A 25,889-nucleotide genomic window follows, 5' to 3' on the forward strand; every position below is an offset into this window, starting at 1 on the left:
TTCATTTTGAAAAGCATAAAATGGAATTTCATTGCATTGCTTTTGGATATATGAATGAGAACAGAAAGACATTTTTTCCACAAAGCACATCAAATTAGCTCGAGTGGTTAAGCTTTGGATTTAAGGAAACATGTTTGCCTGTTCTTTCTCTCTGTACATCTACCAGCAAACAACTGGTGGATAAAGATGATGGGGTGGGGTTATAACTAGGCAGCATTTTAGACAAGTCAAACATAACCCCTACTCTACCCCTAATCCTTGATTGGTTCCTACAATTTTATTTCACTGGTTACTACCGTTATGTCCAGACAGTAAGTGGGTAACCGGTGCAGTCCAACACCATTCTAATGGGTCCTGAGCAACCAGCAACATGAGATGACTTGGGAGTGAGAACAAGGTTTAAGGTAGAGGCACAGGAGATATTTCTATAATGTCAGCAACACTGGGATCCTAGCTAGCATCAGGTACAATAGTTAGACGAAATCCCCCTGGATGGAGGAACAATGTCACCCTCATCATGGATGAGATTGCATCAGTTTTCCTAGAAACCATAAAGCATCTATGAGACGTTTTAAGATTTCTCAGTTTTTTCTTGCTTTCGTGCTAACACTAAACATTGACCATCCAGAACCATGTCAATGCGACTGTGTCCAAATGAGTTCAGAGAAATCTGGCTCTGAATGTGGATCACCGACTTTTCATGCTTGGCTAAGGCACGGGGTAAAGTGCTCGAGCCAGAATATCCAGCAGTAGTCCAGACATTGTCTGCTCGGCTGCCAAATAGCAACCACAGAAAATAGAACGGCTCGTTTAATGTAGCACAGCCACAAAGCCTTCCTTTTGTACCATTCCATCTGAAAGGACAATTCATTTTCTGTCCTTTTCTGTACGGAAAATCCCATAAGTGAAAACTACTTTAGCCGTGACATTTAGCCTGGTTAGCCCGCTTCACATGATGTACCGTTTCTTTTTCACTTATTATAAATTAATTGGTTATTTACCAAACTGTCAGTTCTGTGTAGATAACACTGACTCAATCAAGCATAAAAACGTGCCCAACTCAAGGGATGAACCAGTGTTAAGTATCATTCCTATCAAAATAGTCAGGTAGCCTTTGTCCAAAGAAAATCTTTGAAAGATCTTCAACAAGAGTAGCTGAAGACTTTTCCCAAAGTACTCTGTCTGCAAAGGACTTGTAATAGTTACTAGTTCTTATCAATCAAGATAAAATTCCTAAGAGGAAAGGCTGTGGCTCAGAAGGTTCATGTCTGCATGTTGTATGAATGTGTTTGTGAGTCTTGTAGTAAGAAAGTTCCTTCATTGGTCAAATAGAGTAGAAAAGTACCAGTCTAAAGAGTACCATGCACTTCTCAGTAATTATTCCGTAGTCAGAGGGAAAATAGATTAAAAAAAAGCAAAAAGAAACAAGAGTTCAAAGACATTTTTCTCAAGTAGCATCTTAACAGGATAACATGTACACTCTGATTTTACACAGCATGATGATTTAGAAGTCCCTGAGCTATAGTTATGTCTGAAAACAAATAACACCTTGAATTTAGAAGCTACAGTAACCAAATTCTAGCTCTCGTGTGATCTTTTGTGTGTCCAAATTTAAAAGCCATAAAGTTCAGCTCATCAACTGATTAACAGATACTGATTACATTAATTACTAAAACCTGAGAATGTGAGGATTTGTAATCTTCGTGTATTTTACCTTAATGCTGACAGATAACAAAACATTTAAAGATGTTTTGTTGTTTAGTGAGAACCTGATTTTTTTTTTTTTTTTTTACAGTTTGAGACAAACTGCTAAACACAAAAAACTAAACAAATATAAATAGATTAAACAATAATAAATTATTGCAGTCATTTTTTTTTTTATTTGCAGGTTTTACAAAAAAGCTGGGACGCTGTGTAACATGTACACAAAAACAGAATACAAAGACTTGCAAGCCCATATTTTATTCACAGCAGATACATTTGTTCCACACACACAAACACACCAGCCTTTTGAAATCAAAGCTGTCCAGCTTTCTCCACATCCCTGCAGCCCCTCCACCCTCCACCTCTGCTCCATTGTGTACCTCTCTAATGATGAGCCAGTGTGTGAGGGCCGCCAACAATGTAGGTCTGCCACGGCTGACCTTCCTTTCGCCTCTCCTCCATGTTTCTGTGGATGTGTCAGAATGACTGCACTCTCCCTCGTCCCTCCGTCAACCGTTGGTGCTATTCTTTCACAAGCTGCGGCCCTGCTGCAGCCGCATAATTGCCCCCGCTGCTCAAAACACGTAGGAACAATCAGCTCCTGATGCTCAGCCCTGCTGACCCAGCAGGAACAAGAAGCAGGGCATGGAATTATAATGACATTTAATTCATTTAAAGTGGAGGTAAATCGCTAGCAGCTTCTAGTTTCTACAGCCCTCGACTTTGTCAGCTGACTTAACGAATCTATTTAGCGGAATGCAAGCTAACGAGCAAAACTACTGTTAATGCGGGTGAACGGTAAGTATTAACATTAAATATATAACATGGCAAAACACAACGCAGTAGAGCAACAGACTATACCAGCAGTGCTACCATTAAGGCTCATCCCATTTGACGGGGACTATTTCTCAAAAGATTTACATTTCTGATATGAGATTTAACTGAAACAGAAGCAACGAAGACTTTATAATTACAATACTACTTCTTCTTCATAGTTTACAAGAACAGACAGCTGCTTTATCTAAATAGTGTTAGGATGCCTGGGTCGTTGACCCAGGGTATTTGAGTTTATTATATTATTTATACTTAGTCTTTGGTTTCTTTGAGTTCTGTCTCATGGTTTATGTCTCTGTCTTCTTTAGTTGCTCTGTCTCCCCTATCACCTGCATCCCCTTGTCTAGTTTGAGTCTCTGTGTATCTTTAGTTCCTATATCCCCGTGTTCAGTCAGTGTTTTGTGTCTGCCCTGTTCCCACGTCTCTGTTCCCTTTGTAGTGCCTGCATGTGAGTCTGTGTCTTTGTTCAGTCTTGTTATGCGTTTCCTGTTTCTTTAAGGTCTGTGTCTTATCTCAAGTGTTCCGTTTACGCTTCTTTGGTCTCGTCAGTTCTGATTTGTCCCAGCTGTGTTTCCCTCCTGTTACCCATTCCCTGATTGCTCCTTCTGTGTATTTAAGCCCAGTGTTTCTCTGTGTCTGTGTCGCGATCTACCGTTTATTTTGCTGTTTGTGTTTTGCCTGTCCACCCGGTTGTAGTTTATTTTTTGACATTTTCCAGTTATGCCATGTTTGCGTTCAGCATTAAAGCTGTTTTTGTTTAAGTTCTGTCTCCGGAGTCTGCACCTTGGGTCCTTTTCCTGTCTGCACACAGCCACACCTAACAAATAGAGCAAAACTAAACCTAATACATGCAAACACCATCAGCATTTAACCAACGTAATATTTTCAAATCAGCTTAGTATCGAACTAAAAAGTTTCCAAAGCAGTCACTAGAGACAAATTTCATTGAGCCCCGCAGTAATCACTGATCTTTTATTTAATTACAGTCCCCTTCCTTTGCCTCATCTTACAGCAGCCTTCAAATCGAAATGTATGTCACCAATATATATTGGTTCATCTCCTCCCCCTTCTCGGCGTAAACGGCGTTCACGCCGCCGTCGTGCCAGTACAGCTGAGCAGGCTTCACCTGTGGTTGAGAGTGACTGTGCGTCACACACTCAGCCCAAACGTTCTGAACACGGACTTCATGACTTATCCACCACCGTGAGTAGCACTGTTTGGCCCTCCGTGGATATTGTGTTGCCTAACTCAGACAATTCTGCCACTTTGTGTTTGGACTCTAGAGACACTATACAGCGAGGCACCTCCGTGTCAGATTATTCACCAGTTGCTCTCGCTAGTAATCTTTGTGTTTTTGAGCCCTCAGATTCTTGTAATGCTCACAGTGGTCTCCCTGAGTTAACTAATATGAATGCTTCACCTGTAGAGTTAGCTGAACCAAAGACTGTTATTCCACACCAGACTTACCTACATACTGCTACCAGCATGGTAGCCCCACAGAACTGCTTTAATCAGCCTGTACATTCTGAGGTTTCCCAGTCTGAGCTCAGCCACACACCACCACCATCATTAGCTCTAGATGTGACAGTGCAGGCTGAGGAGCACAAACCATCTGAGACTGAGTGTTCTCTAGGTGATGCTCCTTCTAGTGACTGTCTCATGTTCCAGCCTGTTTTGTCTTTAGACGTGTCTGATATTCCTCAACCAGCCATTGCTTTCTCAGCTCCTCAAAGAGTTACTGAGAATGAGACCTGTGTTGCTGAGCAAGCAAATTTAAGGTCTACTCCTAGCGTTCTGCCTGAGCCAGGTGACACAGAGACTAGTAGCCATTCCTCTGCTATGAACAGTTTAATCTTTAAACCAGCTCTTGTATCTGTGACTCCCAGTGTTGCTCCGTCAGTTTCTCAGGCTGTGGTTTTTTCTGTGCCACAACTTGAAAGTGCAAACTCGGACTCTACCTGTGTAACCTCACCTTCTCTAGTGCCTGCTAAGCAGGAGACTGTTTCTGTTTTTCCTCGTGGACTCCTTGAAACTGTGTATTCAATGCCTGCTAAGGTTAAGAGCCGCAAGGTTTCATCTGCTATACATAGACTGGCAAAAGATTTTAGTTTGAGCACTGCAGAGCTGGTTGCACAGGTTAACTTTTCTGTTCCCTGGTCATGTCAGTTTAACTCTGTGCGCCATGCTTTTCGGCCAAGTTTCATGGACTCTGTGTGTACTACGTCTCAGGCTACATCCTGTACAACTGTGTGTAGGGTTGTTTCACATCCAGGTTATCCAGACGCTGCTTGTGTGAGTTCTCCAGTACCTGTGACTGCTCCTACACTCACTCTTTCTAAGACTGCTAATTATGACATGGACAACTTAAGCCCAGCAGAGTTGCTAGAACCAGCCCACCATAAGTCGAGGTTTGCTGAAACTGTGTTTGGCACCATTAACCTTGTTTACCCAGTGACTGTTATCGCTCCTGTGCTTCGCTTTCCAACTCCAGTTCCTGTACCCAGGGCAGCGCGGGCCCAGCTTTCCCTCACACCCGTATCAGTTCCTTGGGTGAGGGTGGCTGAGGTCCAGCAGGTCCCTGCTTCTGTCTTCAGCCTGGCAGAGGCTCCGTTCATCCCGGCACCCGTACCTGCTCCTCGGGTGGGGTTGATGGACACCCAGCCATTGCCTGCGCCTGTTCCAGCTCCCCGGGTGAGGTCAACTGTGACCCTGCTGGCTCCTGCACCCGTCTGAGTTCCTCGGGTGGGAGTGGCAGAGGTCCAGCTAACTCCTGCACCTACACCGGCCCCCAGGGTAAAGGCAGCCAGAGCCCAGCTCGTCCCTGCACCCGTATCTGTTCCTCGGGTGGGGATGGCTGGTGTTCGGCCAGGCCCAGCACCCGTTCCTGTTCCCCGGAGGAGAGCAGCCAAGAGTCAGTCACCTGCTCAATCACAAGTTCAACTACCTGCTGTTCCACCATCACTACAACCACAACTACAACTTGCACTTCTGTCCATAGCACAGTCATTAGCTCAGTTATTAGCCCAGTTCCCTGTTTTGTCACCAGCTCCGTCTCTAGTTCAATTGTTAGCTCAGTCACCAGCCCAGTTCATAGCTCAGCAACCCATTCAGACACTGCCAACCTCAGCTGGAAGCCTTTGTGAGCTTTCTCCGCCAGCTGAGGACTGCGTGATGCTGACAAACTTTGGACAGACTGTTTGCCCTGCACAGCCCCAGCCGTTGCATCCCAAGCAGACTGCGTGCCCTGTGCAGCTACAGTTAGCGTCCCCTCAGCCAGAAGTCTCTGCACCTGCTGGCTCTGCATCTGTTCCCGCTGGGGGTTCAGGGGAACCCCTCCCGCACCTCCTCGTCTCCGCTGGCGGCTCTGGTCAGCCCGGCCAGCACCTCCTCGTCTCCGCTGGAGGGTCCAGGTCGCTTTCGCCCGGTCCGGCCTCTGCATCAGCTGCACCCACGCCCGGTCCGGCCTCTGCTTTGCCTTCAACGTCGCCTGGTCCAGCGTCGGTCTCTGCTTCGCCTGGTCCGGCCCCCTCATCTGTTCCAGCTCCGTCGCCTGTGGCTGCCACGCCACCGTCTGGTCCTGCCTCGTCTCGTCCTGTGCCCACCAAGCCTCGACCAGTACGCCCGACGCTTGGCCCAGTATTCTTAGTTTTCATGTATTTTTGTATTTTGTTCCTTATTTAAGCCATGCTTCCTGGGTTGCTCTGTTACGTTGTTCCTTATGCGTTTTCCCCTTGTGACCCTTACCCCCTGTGTGCCCCTCTGTGTATCTGTGAGCCCTCGTCTCACCTTGTGTTTTATTCCATGTTTTCCCAGCCCATTATGTCTGTGTTCTCCCCGTGCTCTCTCTCCTCCTGTCTGAACCTCTGTGTACTTCCTGTTTTACTTTGACAGTCTCCCATCAGTGTTGTGTTACTCCTGCCATGTCTTGTTATGATTACACCTGTGTTCCCCGTGTGTTCCCACTTCCCTCATTAACCCTCTGTGTATTTATGTCTGCGTCTCCCTCAGTTCGGTGTCGCGTTCTCCCTCATCCATGGCCGCGTGTTTCTCTGTGTGTTACGTTATAGTTTCCCGGTTTAATTTGTATGGTTCTGCTCTCCAGCAATAAAGCTGTGAATTTTGAGTTCATTCCTGCCTCTGTGAGTTTGCGATTGGGTCCTCATCTGCCTCCACACAGCCAGTTCATGACACTTTTATGTAGCTGCTGTGAGCAGAAGCTCCAAAGCACTTCAACTTTATTGTTCCCAAAGGGAAACCGATCTGCAGTATGTCCACGCATGAAACAACACAAAAACCAGCCCAGACACAACAGCATAATTTGATCATCAACAAAGTGCAATGTGCAGTAGTAGCAACAACGCTCATGGTTTAGTGTTATTAACCATGATAACGGCAGCAGGTATAAAAGGCATAACATGACAGAGGTCGCCTTCCTCAGCATCGTCCTGTTATAAAGTCTAAAAGCTGCCGAGACCTCCCTGAAATCTGACCAGCAACTGTAACCAAGTCTGGTCTTACTGGTCATAGACAAATCAACTTGTTAACACACTTGTTCTGTACAGGCCAGCTTCGACAAACTTTAACCGCCAACTTCACAGAGCTGACATTTTAGGAGATATAAATAACACAACAAACTCTTGCACGCCTGTTCTCTGAGCGTTGGAATGGGCTTCAATATTCTCAAAGCCCTCTTCATTATATTTTTATGGATTAATAATTTAAGAGAAAAAAATGCTGGAAAAAAAAAAGGTTTCCGTGTGAATGTTCTGGTCAGGATCCAAAGAGTTTAACACAGTGCAAATAAAAGCAACAAGTAATCAAGTGCTATGTGCGCAATTACCGATTAAGGGCTTCACCAAAAACCGTACATACTGGTGAGCTGTTAGTTTAGGTTTTCTACAGTAATATTAATAATTTCCTATCAATGATATAACAGCAGAAACTAGTTTGACATGATTTGAGCTTATGCGCCCACACCATTACAGCCACCACCTGCCTGAACCCCTGCACTGACAGAAAGCCGGTTTGATCTGTGCTTTCACGTCGTTCATCCTACCATCCAAACGTCTGCTGAGCCATTATGAGCCTCAGTTTCCTGTTCTTAGCCGACAGGAGTGGCACCCGGTGTGGTCTCCTGCTGCTGCAGCCTGTCAGCTTCAAGGCTTGGTGTGTTTTCCAAACACATATCCTTCTGCATACCCTGATTAAACTGTTGCATTTCTAGCAGCTTGAAGAAGTCAATCCTTTCTTCTCTGACATCAACAAGACATTTGCACCCAGAGAACTGCAGCCCACTGAATATTTGTTTCTTTCTGACACATCGACAGTTTGTGAAGGACTCACACCAGCCTATCTGGCACCAACAACGATGACACGTTGAAAGTCGTTTAAATCATCATTTTATTTCTCATTCTGATGCTCAGCTTGGACTTCAGCAGGTCCTCTTCACCACGTCTACGTGTCTGCATGCATGAAGTTTGCATGTTAATTGTTCAGATTGAACAACATCAAACTAAACAAACACACAAGACTACAGCGAACCACTGTAAATGTTTCATGTGCTTAAAAGGGTTTTTCACAGGCGGACTGTTTTCATTATCTCTGGTGGGCACACACACACACACACACACACACACACACACACACACATAGAGAGAGAGCACAGAGAGCATGATTGCAGCAATTGTCTCAGAGAGCACATGGATGACTCATTCAAAGCTCCACTCTCTTGTATCTGCACACACACACACGATGAGATAATGGGATGTCATCCAGCCTCCGTTGCCCCATGTGCCCTTTCTGCAGCGACAGAACAACTGGGCCATTTAACACACTTGTGTGCTTTTCCAAGCCTTCTGACTGGTTCAACATGCCCAAAACTTCCTAAACTCAACACAAAAACACAACTGCTCAGTTATTGTGCTTGCCACACTAACAAACCACTGACCTGACTGACTAATGCTGGCTTTGCGTTCTATACATCACTGCATGACGTGAGGAGACTATCAATGATGGAGCATAATAAGCATGACTCAGACTCCCTGTCTGCCTGTGGAAGAGCTGAATGGAGGGGACAAAGGTTCTCAGGTGAGGCTGAGAATTCATCTTTGTCTATTTCCGTCCTCCTTGAAACTTCATTTTCCATCTTTCCCGTTCCCTAAACCGCAGCTGTAATCTGACTTTGTAATTCCTGTTCCTCTTCAAACTCATCCTCTGCACTACATCTTCACACTTAGTCAAAGGAATCAGCGTGTGGCCACATCAATAAATATCTGTATTGTGTCAGTGCATTTCAAGCATAGGGCAGGGATAGCTCAGTAGGTAGAGTGGTGGCCCCATGATCGGAAGGTCGGTGGTTCGACTCCACTGAACGGCTACCCTGAGGTACCCCTGAGCAAGGTACCGTCCCTACACACTGCTCCCCGGGCGCTGCATTGGTGGCTGCCCACTGCTTCACTGGGTGAATGGGTTAAATGCAGAGGAACTATTTCCCTACAGGGACTAACATGCACACTTTACACTTTACTTTACACTTTACACTTTACTTCAGACAACAGTCAACATGCAGGATCAATGTTATGCATCATCTCTACAGCTGTATCTCAACAGTCGCCTTATGACTTAGTAAAGTTTTTTTTAATCTAAGCCACAATGCTTTGATTCTCTCCTGTGCTACTCTGTACCAACAGCTGAAACTTTTTTAAAATGTCTTCTGCAACACTCATTTAAAGCAGCATTTATGCTGTTATAACAACAGCAGCACAGACAGCTACAAACACATACCAAGTACCCCAAGTCTGCCTCAGTAAAACCACTGCCAATGACACCAATGGGTTATCAAGCAGACTGCAACGTTGCTCACATTTGCACATTTTGTTTTAGCCAAAACAGTGATGACACATATGAGACTATTCTGCAGAACTGCTCTACATTATGTACTGTGTCATATCATGTACAACTGGGAGACCAGCACTCTCTGCTTGAGTATCAAGCTGCTTCCTATGTTGGCTAACAAGATGCTGCAAAAAAACAAATATGCCTGTTCTGTTGCATTTGCACAACATACTTGTGGTTCAAATCAATGCCATTTGAGATCATCAATGATGCAAGCTAACTAGCATTTCCACGAGTGATAGTGTTAACAAGCAAAAGATATTTAGCCAGTTAGTCATATCTTTGCTATGCTACGTTGTTAGTTTGTAAAATTAGCTGAAAAAGTCAAATTGGGGGAAATTAGTCAATCTTACCCATCTAAGACACGGCTTTTGCTACGTAACGTAGTTTGAAATGTATCCATGTTAGCAGTCACACCAGCATTAGCTCAACATGTCAATCTTCCATGATCTGAAAGCTCTACTGATACTGATGCTTTTCCTTAGTTGGCAAGGATCCTAGCCAACTTTAGCAAGAGCAGAGAAATTATGGACACTCAACTTGGCATCTAATTAGCTAATATCACAAAAATAGGTGTAAATAAAGTATTTTTTGTTCTTATGTGAAGTTTGTGTTAGAGTTGTACTATGCTAGGAGTCAGATGTGTTGATGTTGTGTTATTGGAATCCATTTTTAAGCTTGGCTGGTGTTTCCCATTGTTAAAACTGGTGACAGAAGAAAGAAAAGCTTTATGGTACCTTTTCTTTGTTTAAATCTGATAATAAAAAGCATTTCAATACATGAAAGCTACGTAACACACGTCTAATACAATCCAAGCTTGGTTGGATTTGTTTTCTGGTGAAACTACGACATTTCGAATTCATGTTTGTTAATTTTACCGTGCATCGCAAAAATTCTCAATGGGGTTAAGTTGTGGACACTGTGGTGGCCGATCCATGAGTGAATCACTCTTACAATTTGAGCCTAATGAATCCTGGCGTTGTGATTTTGGAAGACCATCAGGGAAGAAAAAAGTCCACTGATGCTAATTTACAATATTCAGATAGTCAGCTGACCTCATTTTTGGGTATGTAACATTGCTTAGTCCAGACCTCCAACTACCAGTTCTCAGATTAAATGTAGTTTTACGTCACAGCACCTTGGTGGGGACTACAGTTTTAGCCACAACATGTTAGACAACAATCTAATAACAAATAAATAAAAATAAAAGAGACATGCAACACCCTTGACATTAACCATGATCAAATGAAACATCTGAAAGCTCTGCAAGGAATTTAATCCAGTACAGTAACCCCTCTCTGCATGTTTGAAATTAAAAATTAAACAAGGCTTTTGTAAAGAATTAAAGAATGTCTGCCTCCTTCCAACCATAAAACTATTGTGCAGTCAACCAAATGTCTAACACTATTCTCAGTAATGAAACTCTGTATATGTCACAGTGACATTTTGTACTCACCATTGTTCTGTAAGAAAAGGTTGGATGGACTTTAAAGTTGAGAAGAAAAACAATCTCACGTTATCCATTTATAAAGCTCTACCACCAAAGTTCAATCTATAATTCAAGTTCGTCTAAACTCCCAACCATAAATGTCCTGATTTGCACACTTATCTCAAGCAAAATGGTTGAGATAAGTTTCAATTCCTCAGTATCTTAGGGACTTTAATTATTATTTTTTAACAAGCTTTGAATAATTGTGTGCTCTGTTATCCTGCATCCGTTTCTTGTTCATTTGTTTCTTGTTCTGGGCTGTTCAAATCACGGACAAACAGTATCTCACATTCTTGATTTTTAGTTCACAAACACTTCTTGTAATGACTAACTACTCCTGACATTTTGGAGATATACATACTATACTATACTTTATACAGTAAAGTTACAGCGGGATACAAATAATATCAGGCTGATCCTGCCACAGTTTGTTCCCCGGTTCAAATATCAGACAAACAGTATCCTACAGTTGTTTATGTTTTTAAACCTATTTTGCACAGAGAGGCATTTTTTGAAAAATGTATTGATAGCAATGTTGAATATTATTACACAGAAAAAACAATAACTACATGTAAAATAATCACATCGTGACGCCTCTGCCTTTGTAAATGGAGGGACAGTAACTGCGTGTGTGTATGTAAGCGTGTAAAACCTGCAGACAGTCAGATTAACAGTATTTTGTCTCTGTCATTCTGCAATTCATCTCATGTAAACAATAACGTGGCGCACAGCTGACGTGAAAAAAGGCACATACCTTTGACGTTGCGTGACGAACTCTGTATTCCTCGTCCACACGGAAACGCAAAAAAGGAGTTTAAAAAAAATCTCCGTTGCGAACAAGAACATGGGACAGGTGGGCTAATCTGATGAATATTAGCTGGCTTTAATGTTAGTGGAACACATCGACTCGATCCTCAAAAAGTGATTTACGCTGATTAACGCTAAGCATGATCAGTTCCATGATCACAGCTATAAACAAACCCTGCATCTGATGTCGTACATTCAAGCTGTCGTTTGCTGTACTGAAGAAAGAAAGAGGAAGAAAAAAGACCAAAAAAAAGACAGCAGATTTAACGCATGACCTTTGAATCTCTCAGGAGTGTAGGATGGAGAACTCCTAAATGAAAAATTTACAGTCCTACTAAATTATTATTCTGAGCAGGACCCAAACAAAAGTAGTAAACTTTCTCTATAGCAAACTACATCTGCAGGTGGAGGCTATGTTCTCACAGGTGAAACACACGAGAATCTCACTGAGCTTAAAATCAATCTCGTAGAGCTCAGTTGAGCTTTGTTCACAGATCTGTTCATGACCTAGGTGCTCTGTCAGTTTAGGCTCATCAGAGCCTTGAGCTAACTGCCAATGTCAACATGCTGGTTATATTCTCTTTAGCGTAATGTGTTAGCATGCTAACTATTAGCACAAGCACAAAGTATTACTGTAGCTGACAGGAATGGCAGATTTTCGACTGCTAAACGTGACGTTGGTGCAAAATGAAAGGTCACACTTGTCAAAATTCACCATAGAGAATATAAACGTACCAGATTTTATACCAAACCATCCGATCCAACAGCTACAGAGATATTTCAGTGACAAATGAAAAGGTCAGGATCTTCCCAAAGTCATTGATACAGTGTCCTGGAACCATAAAAGTCTCAACAAGATTTCATAACGATGGACACCGAGACATTTCAGTGACAGAGCAACACTGTTTTCCATCCTTTCCTGGAGTCATACTAGAAAAATCTATATTTTGAACATTTTATCATCTCACAGCACATGATTTAGAAATACTAGAAGACGTTTTAGTCAAGTTTTTAGACAGATGGCCCTAAATGTTGACTTTGTTTCTATTATAGCCATCAAGCTAAATGTTAAGGACCACTTAAAGGCACCATATGCACCATCAAAATGTGACACAGCCACTGATAATTTGTCATATTTAACTTTTAATTGCTTAAAGCAATGAACCTCAGTGTGGCTAGAAAGTAGTGTGATGTTTCTTTGTTAAGATTTATTGAAGCATTTAATGACCTTTACTGCATAGAGCTCCTTCCATCTCTCCCTAATCTTCTGTCTGGCTCCACTCTGTATCATTTAATAAGGCAGAAATGTCATTCAAATGTCAGTTAGTGATACCTATAAGAAATGAAAAATATAAAACTAAAGGGGGTAGGGGTGAAACAAACAAACACAAAAAAAAAAAAAACAAAAAACGACTCACCATTATATTCTCATCTGTAGGAGAAGCTTGTTTTGTTTCCTTCTTTTATTCTTCTTCGTCACACCATACGGATATGTTCTGTGTTTACTTCGTTCGGGCATATAACGCTCTCTGTTACATCTGACAGTCAGTTCTTTATTATTTGCATCTTCCTGCAGAGTAGTAAGAGAACATGAGGCTCCCAATACTTTCTCCTCTTCCTGGGGTAGCTTCACTACTCCACAGCTGTCCCAAAGAGACGTCCAAACTCAAGGCAGTGGGGGTACTTCCAAAGCGGTCCCCTGAGCGATTGCTGATTTCTGCTACTGCTCAGATCTTGAGGTTTGTGTATGATGTGACTTTGCTGAGGATCAGATGAACTGAAGTTTTGTGCAAGTACCTGGCTACTGTTGCTATACTCGTGCCTTTAAGGCAATTGGAAGATTCCAGAGTGAGAAGTCTACTGCGTGGCTTAAAGCATCAGGTTAGTGAGCATGTGTCGCCTGCTGGGTAGATTAAAGCACCAGGATAGTGAGTCGTGACTGAAAGTTTACTTCTGTTTCCTGACTATCCAGAAGTTGTGTTTGCTGAGGTATACAGTTGTCTGCCTGAAGTAGAAAGTGTGAGCTTAATGAGGGTTTTCCTTTAGGTAAGAAGCAGACCAGGTTTGTGTTGATCGGTTCTATTTAGGCCGTGAACAGGTAAGGGCTGGCAGGTGGTTACAGGTCAAAGGTCTTTGCTCACGTCACAGTTGCACTGAGATCTTGAGAGGCAATACTGGTTGTCACGGTAACAACAGCGGCAGGTCACGGGTGTATTATTGCTTCGTGTTCCAGTCACTGGGCTGGCTGTTTCAGTGGTGGAGGTAGACAGCGGGAGAGGATCCCTGAGGTAAAATGGAAAAACACTGCAATGAGAAGAAGATGAGGAACTAATCATGGAAAGTAAACGGATGTTTCTTCCTTTTCTATTTCCCTTCGAGGTAGAAAGCAGATGTGGTTTTCTCTGACTGGAACCAATGACGGGAGGTAAAACTGTGCTGTCAAGTCTAATCTTCTACACTGGTAAAGAATGCTGGTGGTTTGCCAGAGTCTGAAACAAGTCGAATCTTGCCCTCTCATTCAGAGTGGATAGGGTCATTTAGGGGCTTCGCCTATGGAAGAAAAAAAGAAAAGAAAAACAAGTTAGAGAGGCAACCACATTGTGTTGGCAGAGGAAAAGACAGGCAAAAGTCAGTAGGGTCTGGACAAGATTTCCCTCTTGATCACAGCAGCAGAGGACCTCACAAAGGCTACATTTACACAGCAAAGGCCCACAATCGATTGGCAAGTGCTTGCTGGCGGTCGCTGGGTACACAAAAAACCTCCTTGTGATTACTTTGATGCATTTTTAAAGATTTTTTTTCTACAACCTTTTTTCCCTTGCCGAAAACAAGACAGCGATTATTCTCCTAAAACCTGAACTCATGGCATGCATTTCTAATTTCTCTTTGTCGGCTTTATAGTGTTCGATAGAACAGCCGTCCCCAACCCCCGGGCCATGGACCGATACCAGTCCTTGAGTCGTTTGGTACCGGGCCGCAAGACTTGAGGCTCGGGTGTGAAATTTATGGTTTCGGGGTTTTTAATCAGTTTTTATCATTTAGGTTTCCCTGGGTCTTTTCCCGTGTGTTATAAACAAATCTTATTTTTTTGGTACAGGTACTGGTTTTATTTTGTTGTATTTATCGGTGACGCCTTAAAGGCCAGTCCATAAAATATTGTTGGACATAAACCGGTCCGTGGGGACCATAAAGTCACATTTGAGTAATGATGTGCAAAACTCTTTATTTGGTGTCTGAACACAGCAGAATTTTTCCTGAGCACAAAAACAACAACTGTGAAACAACAACTGTGCCCCTTTGAGCCATATGGCTCATTTGAAAGAGCAAAATTTAGTTTGTGGTCTAGACAACCCAAAATGTCATGTCCCCATATGTGGACGGCAGTCCTAGGAGGTTAAATAAAAACACTTGGACACATTTTGCATTTGATGCCAAGAACAATACGACTCTGTTTAAACCACATGGAGCAACTTTTACCGGTAAAAACACAACAAACCTTAAATTTTAGTCAAATGAATCAACTTGTGATTTAGTCTACAATAATCTTATGAGATTTTATTTAATTAACAACAGACTAAAATTACCAGAATTTAGATGACAAAATTGGTTTTTATTTTACCTTTGTTTATACAGGTAGCCTCATTTAGACTCGATGTCTCATTTACAAGAGAGACAAACATATTAAATGACAACAAAAATACAACAGCATTAAAATAGCAAATATAAAAAAAGAGTAATGTTTACACAGTCATGTCAGAAACACGAATACGTTCCTAATGATGATTTTACAGGGTCATTTGTACGTCTTTCACATCTGCAAGTGAAATCAGCTGAGAGCTGCAAATCCTTCTGTAATGTTTTCCATGAACATGGAGCAGAAAAGGAGAATCCTGTTTTCCAAGTTCTGTACAAACTGATGGAACGATGAATGTAATGAAGAGACTGCAGACTATGACTAAGATGTTTATGTAACATGTAATCTGATATATAAGCAGGGAGTAAATCACAAGTAGATTTATAGATTATACCAGTGAATCATCCTGCATAAGGCCAATGAGGGCCAGCCAGAAAATATAAAGTACAGTGATGTGTTAAAGGTTTACAACCAGTCATAAATCATAAAGTGTCCTGTGATAAACAGAGTCCGAAAGATGGAGAGAATGAGCAGAGGTGTTCGTGTAAATTATATCACCGTAATCCAGGACGGGTAAAAAAAAGTGGTAGCAACAAGCCTTTTTCTTGCGGTGAAAGAGAAACACAATCGATTTCAGAAAAAGAGGCCCAACTTCAAGTTTCCTTAACAGGTGCTCAATGTGTGGCTTAAAGGAAAGATTATCATCAATCACAATACGCAAGTATTTGCATGAGGTCACAGTTTCAATAGATGCCTTGAGCAGATACAAGAGAGGGAAGTGCTGCAGGCCGAAGAGCATTTAAAAGCAGTCTGAGCTGACAGAGGTGAGAGTGTACACAATCAGCTAGTTGTAACTGCTCAAAAACCATGTGGACGGTGCAAGCACAACAATAAATAACTGTATCATCTGCATGAAAATAGACAGTAAGTACTGTGCAATTTCCTAAAACCAGACTAGGAAGGAGATACTAGCAGAGAAAAAAGGAGACAAATTTCCACAGTCGCCTGCGCTTTTCATAAAACTAAACTTTTACTTTGAAGGCAAACGGTCTTCAGGTTCACTGCAGCTTAGAGACCAGTTTGCAAGGCGGGCAACCTCAGCAACCAGCTACTGACCAAAGCAATTGCAGGGAGGGTTTTGGTACAGACCTGTATACCTCCTTGCAACCAATTTCATGCTAGCAGCTGCAATCAACCTTGAGCAAACTCTTTACTCAAAGACCAGACTCTAGGCCTGTGTGACCGGGGATTAGACAGATTATCGGGGCAACCCATGAGCTGCTGCTATGGTTGAGGATTAGGTCTGTACAGGTGAAGAATCTTCTTGGGAAAGATCACAGCAGTGATGTCACCCAATGTATAAAATGAAAAACTAGACTCAGATGTTAAAGTCACATTTTGTTGACCCAGCCATCATTTTTGACCATTTCTAAGAATTTTTTAAATCACAGCAGCAGTTGTGCAAGCCCTCGTGCATTCGACTGGCAACATTTCCACTGTTAGCATCAGGTGGAGAAAACATTTCTTTGAACTGGGCTTTTCCTGCTGCTATTCAACTACTTCTTACCTTAATTGTTTTTACCAGCACAGGTAACTTGGTATAAAATAACACACCACTAGTTGTAAATATTAAGAGAAAAATCTGTGTGGAGTACAAACTGGTATATCACTTACTTGAACTACTGACTGTAGCATCTTATAAGCCAATTCAATTCAATTCAATTTTATTTATATAGCGCCAAATCACAACATAAGTCGCCTCAAGGCGCTTCATAGATACAGAGAAAAACCCAACAATCATATGACCCCCTATGAGCAAGCACTTTGGCAACAGTGGGAAGGAAAAACTCCCTTTTAACAGGAAGAAACCTCCGGCAGAACCAGGCTCAGGGAGGGGCGGGGCCATCTGCTGCGACCGATTGGGGTGAGAGAAGGAAGACAGGATAAAAGACATGCTGTGGAAGAGAGACAGAGGTTAATAACAGATATTAACCTCCATCTTTAAATCATATCCATCTTTAACCATTTTAATTTAAGCAGTATGCTGGTTTAAATAAATAAACAAACCACAACAACCACAATAGTTACAGTGCCCAAGTGTTTTTGCAAAGTGCTTTAAGTCAAATGGATTTTAAAAAAAGAACACTTTTTTAAATTACAAATTAGAGAAAGATCACCATCAAAGGGCAGGACTCTTATTTCCTACAATCTGTTTTTTGCCAAATTAATATTCTCTCATGTTAAGATTTGGCAACAAATATTCAGATCGATAAATATTTGTTTTGGCTCTTGTTCGGCTGTGCATTGAGCTTGATTCTTAGAGCAACAGTTACTGTGGCAATAGGCAGAAAGGCCCAGTAGCAGATTCTGGGGTCTTAAAGAGGTCAAGAGTGGCTCGCATGCAATTTAGCACTGCTGGATGCTTTCATTTGATTCTAGCTGAAGTGTAATATCGCACCATCCTCTGCAAGTCTGCGTGCATTACAATGAGTGTGGCCACAGGGCTGGTTATGCAAGTCATGTAATCAGTTGCTTAGTTACTTTTTCAAATAAGCAATCCCAGTGTAAAGGCAGTGTTTCTGACTCAGTCTGTTTGGAGGTACTATAGTTTTGTCATTTCTAATGAGTTTTTAATTTTATTTCATTTGTTTTTAATTCATTCTTCTGTCAGTTTAGTTTTTATTGTTTCAAAAGGTTTAGTTTTAGCTTCGTTTTAATCGTTTCAGAGTTTATATTTGTCTTTTTAATTGATCTTTTTAGGGGTGGCAGTATCTCAGGAGGTAGAGCAGATCATCTACTAATTGGAAGTTTGGCAGTTCGACACTTGTGTGAATGAGACAAGTCGTATAAAATCGTCTTTGTGCTCAGTGAGAGTCGAAAAGCACTATATAAGAAGCAGTCCATTTAATTGTTCCTGTGTGAAGGGCCTACAGGAAAATCAGCACAGGTATTACTACTCTATTTGAAAGAAGCTGACTCAGTCTTGTAGACATCCAGAGTCTCAAACACATCTGTCACCGACTCGGTGACGTAAAATGTATAATAATAGTTTAACCAAAGTAACAGATTTCCTCTATATTTCTATTTTTAGTTAGTTAGTTGTACTTTTTTTCCAAACGTCTGAATGTTTTCTCACATCTAGTTTTAGTCAACTATGATAACCCTGCTACGTGCCTGCGGAGCGTATCCAGTTGTGAGCTTGAAGAAGAGCTCCATGTGGGTGCTACAGTTATCTTTCAGCCAAAGTGTGGGGGAGGAGGTGCTACCAGTATAGCTCACAATACAATGAGGTAAAGGTACAGTAGGCTACTCTCCATAACTCCAACCCATAATCCAGACAAGCACTTCATTGTCAGTTTGTGTCGGTGGCCCTGTGTAAACCCCTGAGTTGCTTGTACAGCAGGAAGGCGCGCTGGGAGTGGCAGAGTACTTCACGGAAACGCTCTCAAGCATAATCAAGACGTTTCAACAGTGGCTGCATTTACATACATTTGTTCATGTCAGACATGTTAAACAAGAACAGTGATTCATGCACAGCAGAAAAAAACCAAAGCAGCAGTATGCAATGACGTGCTTCCTTACACGTAAGCGCTTCTCTGTAGTGTCGATAGAGCTCATAACCAACAAATGTATGCAGGTCATTTTGCATCTGCGAGAGCTACAGGACTTATTTAGTATGCAAAGCAGCTACTGGGTGGAAAGTCTATTATAGGCACCCCGCATTTAAATGCGCGCACACACACACACACACACACACACACACACACACACACACACACACCCTGTTAATCTCCCTCCATCTGTGCGAGCTGGCCTCGGGTTCTCTGTCAGACACACATCTCATTGTGTGACTATCTGGCTCATTTAGACTCATGCAAGTCAACTTCATGCTAAAGACACATATCACCTCTTCTCTCCAGAGAAAATGTGAAAGTCGAGCCTCATTTTATTTTTTCTATTGAGGGTCCTCCATCAGACTGTAGCTGGATCACACATGCTAGCTTAAAGATAGCAGCACACAGATTAAAATGACAGCCTTTAATTGTTTAGTAGTATTTGTATTACCTTTATATTTTTCAAGGCTCTTGTTCACATAAAATAAACCAATTAAAGAGCGTTGTATATTCAGATACCTACACAGAAGGAAACCCCACACAGAAAAGCTCCAGCCTCCAGCAGGTTCCTTTCATGTATAAAAATTTCTATATTAGTGGTTTTCAAATATGTAAAGGTGTGCCCTGTGCATTTATGTCTGCAGAAACAATGCGATCTCACAGCAGTTCCTGAAATAAACACAGTCTCTATCTTGCTTCTGAACACATAGAAACACACAGAAACATCTGGATGTTTATCTGTGTCCCTCAGTGAGTTTGTCTGTCCAGCATGGATCCACTGATGTAAATAAATAAAATCATGAATTTCTTTTTTTTCCTTCTTTCTTTTCTCTCACTAACTTCCCCTCGTTGGATAATAACGTATTGAATTGAATGAATGGTGCTGCTGTGGAGGGTAAGCAGCACCAAGTTCCTGGGTGTGCACATCTCTTCTGGTCAGCAAAGCCCAACAGGGACTCTACTTCCTCTGCAAACTGAGGACAGCGAGAGCATCAACCTCCACTATGAGCAGCTTCTACAGAGATCATAAAGAAAGAAAGATTTCAGAGGGGCTCATTTCACCCCCCAAACCAGATTTTTAAGTTTGAGTCATACACATCACTGAGTTTCACCCTGCATTTGTAATCACTCTCAGTGCATTATTAATGTAAGCTGCATTGCTTGGCTAGGTTTAGGCATTAAAAACAACTTTACTAGGTTTTGAGGTCAAATGCACCTCTTGCTACATCTTACCAAGGTGTAGGCAAACACGAGATATACTTCCATCTCAAATCTACTGCTAAGAAATTTGGGAAACAGATTTGTTTTTCGTGACCTTTTCATGTACTGACAGGAAACAGCCTGCAACATGCAACAGCACCAAGTCTTCTTTAGATATACCAGGGCTCGCAAAATCGCCTGCCCGACGTCCCGGGGCTAGCGATCTTTCCAGTCGGGCTACCAAAATCTATCTCTGCCCTGCCCGTCGGGCTATTGTAGGAAGGAAAAATATATGTCAATGCTTTTGCATTCTTTCGGAAATGTAGCTGGGTAATTATGTCATTGGCATCGGTGAGCCACTGTCAATATGTGACATATTGAAATCGCGTTTGAATTTGCGCTTGTTTTTTTGCTTTCATTTTGCAATCGCGCGAACTGTGTATAGAGAGCGACAGCACTGATCTGTGAGTGATGATAATTTGTGCACCAATTCCTCTGACATCGTCTTATTAATCGTTAGCTTACTATGCAAACATGACAAGTGAAATCTCCCGCAGCTTAAACATGTGAGAGGTTGATCGCGCAGAGAATCGCTGACCGTTATGTGTGTGTGTGTGTAAAAGCAGCAGGATATATATTTTAGTTCTGCTGAGCCAAATAAGACAGGTCAGGGTGAAGAAATGACAGCCAAAGAAAAGCTTACCACAAAACGGAGAAGTTATGACAAATCAGACTATAAGGCAAAAAGAAAGTGCAGCTTTATGGTTTCATGGACAAAAGAATTTCTGTGGCTGCAATATGACGAGCTAAATAACCAGGGCTGCACATAAGTGGTCCGCAGGTGCGCATTCGCTGTCAAAATAAAAACGTGCACAAGATATGAAGTTGCAACGCGTGTTTGCATACATAAGATTTTCTGGAGGAGGACAGACATTTGTTTAAAACTCTTAAATATGTCGAAGAAGCTCCTTTAAGCAATTACTTTGGTGTTCCTCCACCTCCAAACAAATGTCAGAAGGAGTCCGAACCACAAAAGAAGCGCGTATTCTCGGAAAAGTGGTTGCAGGAGGTGAGCTGGCTTCAAACAAATGATGAACGCACAGAGATGTGGTGCAGAATGTGCCGTGAAAATCCCACTCTAGTGGACAAAAACAGCCTTTTATATGGACGCAAACGCGCGTTGCAACTTCTTATCTGGTGCGTCTTTTATTTTGACAGCGAATGCGCACATGCGGACCACTTATGTGCACCCGTGTAAATAACATAATGTTCTGCCGGGTGTGTTGTTGGTTTTCTCTCGATTTCTGAGTCGACAAGCGCCTTTGTTACTGGGACCAGTCATTTTAAGAAAGGCCCCCATTAGAACCCATGAGAAATGCAAGAAATGCATTATTGCTCAGTCTGCAATATCTTTCCCAGAACAAACACCGATTGCAAATAACATACTAAAAATAAACCTGAAAATCTGTTTAGAACAGCTACTATGTTGCAAAGAGTGAACTACCACTGGCACAATGTAGCAGTCTTTGCAAACTTCAAACAGCAAACGGCCTCGATCTTGGTTCCACTTGTCTCTTACCCGTGACTTCAGTGGAAATTTCAAATTCAGGATCTGACACAGACCGATTCAAGTCCTACACAGTTCTTACAAGTTCATAGAAATTTCTGTTCAATTAGAACCAAGTATTTGAGTTGATGATTGTAATTTTTATACAATGTTGTAATTTGTTTTTCAACAATTTTTTGATTAATGTTTTGTTTCCTTTACAATTTTATACTTTAAAGTATAATATTGTAAAGGAAACAAAACATCAATCAAAAAAATTGCTCTCTTTTTTATTCGGGCTACTTAAATTTATTTCGGGCTACCAAAAACTGAAGAGTCCCTGCCCGAAGGGCTACCAGGGATTTTGAAATTTTGAGAGCCCTGTATACTGAAGATATTTTTGGTTGCATATTTGTAGCATCTGTACCAAGCATAACACTCATGGTATTAGCACTGTTGGTTCACACCAGGAAGGTCGTGGGTTCAAATCCATGATGTGGTCGGGCCTATCAGTGTGCAGTTTGCATGTTCTTCCACACAGGGTCTCACTGGGGACCTCCAACTTCCTCCCACAGTCCAGAGACCGGTGTCAATTTTGTTGACCCACAGTTTTCATCAATGACCATTTTACATCCTGACAAGAACGAGTTGACAACTGAAAAAAATAACAGAACAAAAACTATGATGAAATGTACTGGCACTTTCATCAGTGAATAAAAACAAAAATATTATGGTGAGATTAGATCTGTGTAGAAAAGCGTGCAGGTTTGGAAGTGAGCTGAGCAGAACCGTGAGGTTAGACGCCCGCTGATCTGCGCGGAGGAAACGGTACAATTGTTCTGATGCTTCTTGTTTCTCATAAAAACACAACCAAACGTCAACACAGGAAGAGAAGAGTCAGACAAACGCACAACACATTTCGTATTTGATGTCACGAAAAATAAAACACCTGGTAAAATGGTGGAGCAACTCCCACTCACAAACTCTTACAGTTAATTGAATCCACTCAGATTTAGTCTACAATAATCTTACAATATTTAGTCAAATGCTGAAATTCTAACTAAAACTAAAAGATGACTCAACATTTGTTGCCAGAGACATGCAGTTAGTGGGTTTAGGTTAACTGGTGATTGTAAATTACCCACAATTGTTACTGGACTCCAGACTCCCATAACCCTGAATTGGAAAAGCAGAAGAAAATGGAGATGGATGTGATTTGTGCAGGTCTAATGATAAGTTGTGTTTACACAAAAATACTGAGGCACATGTGGACTTGCTGTGTGCCTCAGCACATCAACTTGGAAACCACCATGAACTAGTTTCGCCGTGGTTCATGGTCTATCGTTGGTACGCTCTACTCTCATGATGGAAGAGAGCGTTTAAAAAACAACCTCTGCTTTTGCTCACATTACTGCAGAAGGCTTAATTACCCAGCAGCAGGAAACATGAAATGAAAGAGACACCAAGATTAATCCTGTAAAGACGGAAGGAGGCAAAAGCAGGCGTGAGGGAAGAGCGAGCTGATGCGTCATTCTGTACAAAGGAGGAAAAATGGCTTCCTTCCAGCAACAGTTACACTGACAGATGTACAGTATAAACAACACTAAATTGTTTACAGCAAAATAATGCAGGGTAAATGGGTTAATATCTCAGCGTCTGCTAGACTGATTGTGAAAGAAAAAGACAGCTGATAAAATGAAGTAGATTTATGTTTCAGAGCGAGAGATTCCCCTTTGTCTTCAGCGAGTTCCTGTCTCTTATTTAGCATCAAGAACTACTGTGGACTTCGAGTGAGCCCCAGATATACTATTCTTATTCTCTTGACTAATATTTGCTAAAAGGTACAATACCCAGCAGAAACTGTTAAGGGGCTTTCAGGGCGTAATCCTTTTGTTTCAGTAAACAACAGGCCACATCACCAAAACTGTAACTACTTTGTATAGAAATACAGATTATGGCAAACAGAACAAGAGAAGCTTTTCCTCAAGCCATCGACTGACTGTCACACAGTTACACTTCTACTGCTCAGAGTGTCACTGTGGCAGAGTCAGCACAGCTCTCTCGTCTCACTATCTGGCAGCAGTCGGTGATAAGCTCACTGTATTTGAGTCTTTTTCACGACTCTTACAGTTTTGGATGTGGGCGGATTTGGAGCCTAGAAAAAGCCCACTGCTCTGCCTACGTATCCTCGTGAGTGGATGTCAGGCCCCTGCAGAGCAAAATTGAGTATTTTGGTCTAAATAACCCAAAATGTGACGTCCTCATATGTGGACGCCAGGTCCTAGGAGGTTAAATCAGTGTTGCGATTAGTGACCAAGGTTATTGTAGTTCAACAAAAAAAAACTTAAACTGTGAGTGTGACACCTCTTTGTGTTTGTACAAGGAGGCTTTGATACATAGGATTATGATTACAAAGAAAAACACGAATTTATATAGAACGGATTCATTTTTCATTTGAAAACGTCAAAGTGTGTACATTCTTTGACATGTTGAGCTTTAGTAACGATGCAAATAGATGAATACTCATTTGTAGTACATTTATAACAGGTTACACGTCTCAAACAGTCGACCGTTCACATCACACACAGCAGGTCACAGTCCTGGGTGTGTGGCTGCACTTAGCGGGGTTTTGTCTTCACCAGAAGGAAGTTTATTGAATGAAGAATAAAATAGTGTGCTGTTTATTTGTAGTGTATGCATCAGAAATTATTCAATAAACTGTATGATTTGGAAACAGTTTATAGAGATATTTGCAGACGGCGAAGCGAAGATAACAGGAAACACGTGAAATATTAGAGCTTTGGCTTTCGGTTTTTCTGCACAGCCGAGACTCTCAGTCTGGCTTTTCCTGTGCAACACGTTTTTGAACAACAGAAGCGTTAAGGAGTAGTGAAATGTGAGCGCACGTTCTGGACGAAAAACAAAACTGAACAGAAAAACAAAAACAAAAACCAAACCAAAAAACTAAAAGAACTAAATGACCGGCTGTAACTGGAAAAGCCGGTAAACACAAATATCTCCTCCACTCGTAATGCATATAGAAATAAGATTATTCACATCATGGCAGTCAATGCACTTTTTGCTAAATCCTGTTCCACTCTATGATGACTACAACTGTCATCAGCAGTTTGTGAGTTTTAAAGCTTATAATCAGTTCAAAATTTAAAAAAATATCAAAATTGATTAAAAAAAACCCAAACCACTGCTAACATACTAGTAATATTTTTTTCTTTAAAATCATTGTCTAGTCATCCAACATATGACAACCTCCGTTTTTAAAATCAGAGCAATGAAGGATCCTTTCTCTTGAGAGAAATCGAGAACGACCCCATTTTAATCTACTTGACGTCATTTTCACATATTATCTGTTATGTGGCTACATGTGTAGCATTCATTTGATTCTTTAGGAAAATTCTTGTTACTGATAATGTTACTATAATGTACTTAACAAAGTCATAATAAAATCCATTCCCATCCTCATGCTCTCATATGCAATTACTCAACACTCACCCAACGTGGAGACAGACATAGAGAGACACTGTACACACAATCACACTCCCCAAGCGTACTCTAAGCCCCAGGTCTAGGTACCCTTGCCCCTGGAGGGGGAAACTGCACCCAGACCCAGGTAGTGTTACCCTTTTCCCTGGGGTGGAGAGAAGCAGACCGCCCCGACTCCGCAGCAGCAAGGAGGCCCCACTTTCCAGACCCCAATCGGACAGCCAACTCCTCCTCCCAGACCCCCGCCCCAACAGGCCGCAGAGAACGGGGGTGTGTGAAGACTCCAAACCTCCCTCCGCCCGCTCATATGTAGTGTTGATGCATGTGTGTTCTAAGGTGCATTTAACACCCAGGAGGGCGTGGAGCTACCTGCCAGAGAGCAGCAAGTAAGCGCATAGCCCTCAATGTCTATGTGTATTTAAAATTGAGAGGTGGGCAACAACGTCAGTGGTGAGGTTGTACACCCTGATGGTCTTTTGGATTCCGTGTAGCATGCCCACCCCCAAGGTCCTATATGTATGTGTTATGAGAGTGTGAGTAATGTGAATGTCTAAGTTGTGGGATAAAATTGAGGCACAGGCAGCCAGAAGGAGACAGAGGGGGGGGGAAAGATCTGAAAAAGATGGCGCCGGTGAGGTCGGCTGCCGTCACGACTGCTCCGACCAC

The 25,889-nt window shown here is 42.0% G+C and overlaps 1 protein-coding gene and 1 long non-coding RNA gene across 7 annotated transcripts in view; one reads left to right on the forward strand and one right to left on the reverse strand.

The window, feature by feature from the left end:
• Positions 1-25,889, reverse strand: part of LOC120736871 (thyroid hormone receptor alpha) — a 120,813-nt gene that overhangs the window by 59,215 nt on the left and 35,709 nt on the right. For all 6 annotated transcript variants that reach the window (XM_040037225.1, XM_040037227.1, XM_040037228.1 and 3 more), the window contains exon 3: positions 13,147-14,278. The gene's annotated coding sequence lies outside the window, so the exon portion shown is untranslated. The remainder of the gene's footprint in view (positions 1-13,146; positions 14,279-25,889) is intronic.
• The window catches only part of LOC120736881, a 26,575-nt gene continuing 18,280 nt past the window's right edge, over positions 17,595-25,889 (forward strand). Inside the window, exon 1 of the long non-coding RNA XR_005696630.1 lies at positions 17,595-17,690. This is a non-coding gene — a long non-coding RNA (uncharacterized LOC120736881). The remainder of the gene's footprint in view (positions 17,691-25,889) is intronic.

Source organism: Simochromis diagramma, unplaced genomic scaffold, assembly GCF_900408965.1.
Source record: "Simochromis diagramma unplaced genomic scaffold, fSimDia1.1 OVJJ01000516.1, whole genome shotgun sequence".
Classification (NCBI taxonomy): domain Eukaryota; kingdom Metazoa; phylum Chordata; class Actinopteri; order Cichliformes; family Cichlidae; genus Simochromis; species Simochromis diagramma.